Below are 6000 nucleotides of genomic sequence, written 5' to 3'. Positions count from 1 at the left end.
ATAGTGAGTTCAGCCATTGCCACATTGGCTCCGAATTCCCTATTTCTTCATCCCATTTTTTCCCCTCTGGTTTTCAGGCTCCCATCCAGCATCTTGCTGGGTTCAGGACTGGGTGACTTTTGCCCGTGGGCTGCGACTGGCTCCGTTTCGAGCAGGGCACAGCTCTACACTTCAGCACAAACGTACACCCGGGCACGAAGCTGCTGAGAAGGGCTGGGAGCCTGCCAGAGCCCAGCACACCTTCCCTGCGCTCCCCTTTCCAGTGTAAACAAACAGAGATGTTGCTCTTAAACAAGGCAGGCCACAGGCAGAACTGGTGGAGCCTGGTTTCCACCACCTGTCCTGTGTCCAACAGCCTGATGAAGGGAGAACTGATTAGTCCTTTCTACTACAGCAGCATTAACCAAGTCTCTACTGATTTTAGGAAGACATTAGGAAGCATTTCTTCTCAGCAAGGGTCATTAGCCATTGGAAGGGGCTGCCCAGGGAGGTGGTGGAGTCACCATCTCTGAAGGTGTTTAAGAAAAGACTGGACATGGCACTTAGTGCCATGGTCTAGTTGCCATGGTGGTGTCAGGGCAATGGTTGGACTCCATGATCCCAGAGGGCTCTTCCAACCTGATTGATTGATTGATTTTCATGAAACTAGTAGAGATTTAGCATTTGCTTGAACCATGCCACTGTGTCAAATTCACTTTCAAATAATAAGTTAGGATATTAAAATTGGGAGCATAGAAGCTTTACTTCTTGGGAAAGCCAGGCTAAAGAAAGATGAACCTCTTGAAAAAAAGCAAGCAGGTGATTTCCCTGTCTGTACATCTCTGGAAAAAAAGAAGAGGAGCAGGCAGGCTTTGCATTCCAGTGCAGGATAAGGCACATCAGCCTGATCACTGCCGCTTTCCCCCCTACTGCCACCCCACCAGCCCTGGGCAAGCAGCTTCCAGACCCGCACTGCGCGCCCAGTACGTGTCCCTGCCAGGCAAGCTCCGTCTTGCCCCACAGCACCTGCTCTGCTCCTCGGCTGCCAGCCCAACACCTTGTTCCTCCCCAGCGGCACCTCACCCAGCCAGATCCACCACTGCCAGCCTGGCTTTGGTGGGGTTTCTATCAGGTCGTGTTTCCCAACACGCTCCCTCTGCCCCCTTCCACCCTCTGCTCCAGACGACACTCCCCTTGTTGCGGCACAGCCACCCCCGAGCACTTCCTAGTCGCTTCCTCCCCACCTGCCCTTGATGCCCCTTTGATCACTCCTTGGTGGCCAGAGCTGCTTTTCAGGGCAGCAGAAAGCAGCTTTCCACCCCAACCGGAGAAGACACTAAACCTGAGACTTTAAGCCATTGCCCAAAATGGCATCTTCCTCCAAAAACACGCTGAAATCCTCCTGCTGATGCGCTGGGCAGTGAGGAAGCTAACGGGCAAAGGCACCAAAATTGTCCCCACCATCAAGGGGAGCAGCCAAACTGAGTGCAGCCCATGACTCACTTCCACCTCGACCACAAGAGGTGACTCAGGTCTCCACCAAACCCTCAGCTTTCGAGGGGAGGAAGCCAGCAGAGACCACAACCGAGCCAACCGCCCTGTCCCATCCCAGCCCATCATCTCCTCCGCTGGCAGCCCCGCGATGAGGCAGCAAAGCTCCTCCATCCCCAGCCGGGGTCCCCGCACATGGCAGGAGCAACGGCTCTGAGCTCAGAATTATATAGTAGGGGAAGAAAATCAAAGAGGAGCGCTCGCAGCCAGGCTGCTGCACCTGCCCAGCCTCCGGGCACCACCACAAACAGCTGGTGCGTGGCCAGAGCTCTGCCCAGAAGCTGATTTTCCAAAGCTGAACCCCGTGGCTGGCTCAGGGAGCGTGTCCGAGCGAGGTGTGGGTGCGGGCAGCAGACTGGACGGGAGGGAGGGCGTCCCACCTGCCCCCTCCAAACCACACAGGTGTGTCTGTGCATGCACACCCTTGGCTCGGGCACCCACAGCAAGCGCGCACGCGTGTCACCGTGCACGCACACGCGTGACCGGGCATGCACACAGGCAGCGTCCTCTGGTGGTGCGTGGCACGGGAAGGCAGGAGGACGGTTCCTGCTGGAGCCTGGAGAAGCGGGAAGGCGAGGAACATCCAGGCACAGCGTCAAAGCTCGTTTTGTGATGAGAGATCAAAAGCAGGACTCGGAGTCTTCTAGGCTGGAGGTAACGAGTAGCAGCTGCACAATTAATTTTGTCTTGATTATCTGTCAGTTAACAGCACTCCCAGCCATCAGGGATGAAGGGCTGCCATACTAGGGTCCTCCTCCTTACAGCGAAAAGCAGGCGCCTTCGGAGGGGAGTGAAATAATTCTTCACATCAGTAAACGTGGGACAATCTCATCTCATCTTCCCCCCTGCCCTATTTCCATGTTAAGTTTATTTTTAGTCTCTAATTGCTAAAGATTTGCTTAAAATGAGACGCAGAATTTCACACGTGCTCTCCATGCACTGGCTAGCTACAAATCATCATTTTCCCTTTTCCAGAGCTAGAGCTGTTTAAGCAAACTTGTGAGTTGCTTCGCACCTTCAGAAAAAATAATTTACTTTCAGAAAAAATAATTTAGCTTCTATGTTTTGAATTAAAACAGGCGGCTGGGGAAGTTGTGAGCAAATGAAGCACAGAAAAATCCTGCCTTCACAAGGAGGATAATCTGAGATACAAAATAATCTGAGATACCTGTGCCCCTTTGTGAGTTCTGGGGTGCAAATGCAAAGAAAGGGTTTAATTAACTTCTCCATAAGTGTTTAACATATGTATTAAAAGTGTCTCAAACCAAGAAAAGTATCTTCAAAAGCCATGTTTCAACCAAGAGATTAATTCCTAATTTTAATTGTGGGATTATTCACATGCAGAGTCTTTTAGATATTAAAGGCATTGCTAGCTGGCTTTCAGTGCATTACCACAGGGAGTCTTAGAATCCAATTATCTCTGAAGAAATATGTTAAATATGCTCATTAACATGTAAAAAAGTGGTAACGTATTAGAGCAAAGCTGATGGATTACACTTCTTAATGTCACAATGAATTAGCAATAAAGAAGGTTGCAACAGAAATAACTTGCTGAAATGCCCAGGCAGCACAGGAAAATAAAGCATTTTATTCCAATTAACTTAATTCCTGATAATGACATAGATGTAGTGATAAAACTCTCTGTATAATGGGCTCCAGCCCTGGGAAAGTTTAGGAATCGTGCTCCATGGCAAGAAACCTCAACCTACCTGAAGGGAGGGTGTAGTGAAGTGGGAGTCGGCCTCTCCTCCCAGGCAACCAGCGATAGGACAAGGGGACACAGCCTCAAGTTTCACCAGGGGAGGGTCAGGTTGGACATTAGGAAGCATTTCTTCTCAGCAAGGGTCATTAGCCATTGGAAGGGGCTGCCCAGGGAGGTGGGGGAGTCACCATCTCTGGAGGGGTTTAAGAAAAGACTGGACATGGCCCTTAGTGCCCTGGTCTAGTTGCCATGGTGGTGTCAGGGCAATGGTTGGACTCGATGAGCCCAGAGGGCTCTTCCAACCTCATTGATTCTGGGATTCTGTGAAACGGGAGGTAAGGCTGAACCTCGGGGTAAACCGCCCTCAGCTCTCAGCAGGCAAAAGAAAGAAGGAAACAATGAGAAGAAAAGGCAAAGGAGGCGCGTTGGAAGGCAGCGACCACAGACAGACCCTCTGGGTCCCACGGCTGCTCAGAGAACAGGCACGACCCAGGCATTTCCTTTTTCTTTTAGCCTCCCGAAGCCAGCCCCATCCCTTGGAGCCCCGAAGCCTTCCAGCTCTCCAAACCCATATTTAAATGCTTTCTCACCCTAAACCCTCAGCACTTTCCCTCCTCCATCAGCGCTAACCTACACTTCTGCTCTTCCCTGCTGAGCAGGAACAGTCACGCAGGAATAAACAGTAATTTCCTGCTTTATTTTTTTTTGTTGGGAAACCTGACCGCTCTGACATAACTCCCACCCCTCCATGAGCCTCAAGACCTTAAACACCCCCACGTCCTAACACCCAACACCAGACCCTGCCATTACTGCCTGACGCACGCTCACCACACACCTCCGACTGCTGGCAATGCTTTTTCTCTGCCCCCTTCATCTCCTCCTTCCTTTCCTCCCCATTAACCAAGGAGTGGAGCAATTTTCCAGATCCACAAGGTCTTCAGGCAGAAGAGAGGAAAATAACCTGGGCTGTCTGAGAAGGCACCAGTTTTCTAGTTATATTTTCAAAGCAAAGAATTCTAGGTGAGGTTGGTTTAACCTGAAGTTTTACACATTAAAATACAGCAGGAGAAATTTAAGCATGACCTAAACTGGAGATCTTCAGCAATCACCACGGTGGTAGTAACAGCTACTGAATTATTTTAAAGCTCTTGTGTAACCATACACAACGTAGATTTTCCACACCTTTCTTGCTGCCCTGAGCCAGGTGTCACCTCCAGCTTCACCCAGTTCCACTCCTCCAAACCCAGTCCACAGCGCGGGGAACCACGGCCACCCCTCACGTGAATGCACAGACCAGCCTGCTTAGACTTTTTGCCCAAGAAATAGAAAGAAAAGCAGACTTGGACAGATGTGGATAAAATTAGGTGATCAAACTGCTTAAAGGAAGCAAGCAGAGAGCATTTTACCAGGAGTCTAAACTCGAACACACACTCTGCCTGTCCAGAGAAGCTGGTTTACCCAGTGCCCCAACGCATTTCCTACAGGCGAGCTCAGAAACCCGAGCTCCTTCAGCAAATACACCTCAAAAACTTGTGAGTATCAACAGAGTGAGTTTGCCAAGTAAACACAGAGCTGCAGAGTTGCTCCCTCCTCCGCCACACCACACACCTTACCTCCACGCCCCTGGGGTAAGCCCGCCTTGGAAAGCCAGCCCAGATCAACGTGCATCTTGGCTGCTTCGAACACAAGCTCCTGAAGTGTTTGTTCTTCTCTGAAGTGCAGGTGGCATCACAAGGGCAGGAGTTGCCCCTCCTGCCCCAAAATTTGAGCCGGGGTACTAATGATGCCTTTCCAGCATGGCTTGAAGGCCTCAGGGTGCCCAGGATCTCTCACCACATGGGGCACAGCCTTGGAGGCTGCTGGTTCCTGTTGATAATGGGTGAAAACAGAGAAATTTAGATTAGATTTAGGTAGATTGAGATGAGATCTGAGGAAGAAATTCTTTGCTGTGAGTGTGGTGAGACCCTGGCCCAGGTTGCCCAGAGAAGCTGTGGCTGCCCCCTCCCTGGCAGTGTTCAAGGCCAGGTTGGATGGGGCTTGGAGCAACCTGGTCTAATGGAAGGTGTCCCTGCCCGTGGCAGCAGGGTGGGAACTGGATGGGCTTTAAGGTCCCTCCCAACCCAAACCATTCGATGATTCTATGAAATTGGAGCTCGAGCTTTACTTCAGCCAAAGGCATCCCAAGCTCATTGTACAAAGTAATTTGGCTCTGCTGGAAGAGCAGTTTTCAGGGTAAAAAAGCAGCACAAATGCTGCTCTTCTCTTGTAGAGGAAGCTCCTAGGAAGATCCTCTTCCTTCCAGACCTTTTCAGAGAGCAACCCCTCCCAGTGCCATCCCAACCCTGCTCAACACCCCCCCCAGCAGCATTGCAAGCCAGGTGGGAGCTGTGCAAAGCCCCCCCTCCTATTTCACAGCTCTCAAAGCAGCACCACTGCAGTTTCATGGGATTTCGTTAGCACAAGCCTCAGGAGCACCTGGATTCAACGTAATTTATTGCAAGCTCTGCTATAAAAGTGATGTTTTTCTCTTTTCTGTTCTGCAGCACTTTTAACTTCTTCACCATTTGACCCTCCAACCTTTTCTGCTTCACAAAGCACATATGAAATCCCGTCCAACACAAACCTGTTATTGTCTACGGTTGGCTACAAGAGGAGAAACCGCCCTGCTCAGGGTCTGGGTGGTTTTGACTAGAAATAACTCCAGCAAGAACACCCTACATGCTTCTGCCTCTCCAAGGTGCCCCAGTAATTGCCCTCCCACCCTCACT

Source organism: Nyctibius grandis, chromosome 17, assembly GCF_013368605.1.
Source record: "Nyctibius grandis isolate bNycGra1 chromosome 17, bNycGra1.pri, whole genome shotgun sequence".
NCBI classification, from domain to species: Eukaryota; Metazoa; Chordata; class Aves; order Nyctibiiformes; family Nyctibiidae; genus Nyctibius; species Nyctibius grandis.
This window is presented reverse-complemented; position numbering follows the sequence as displayed.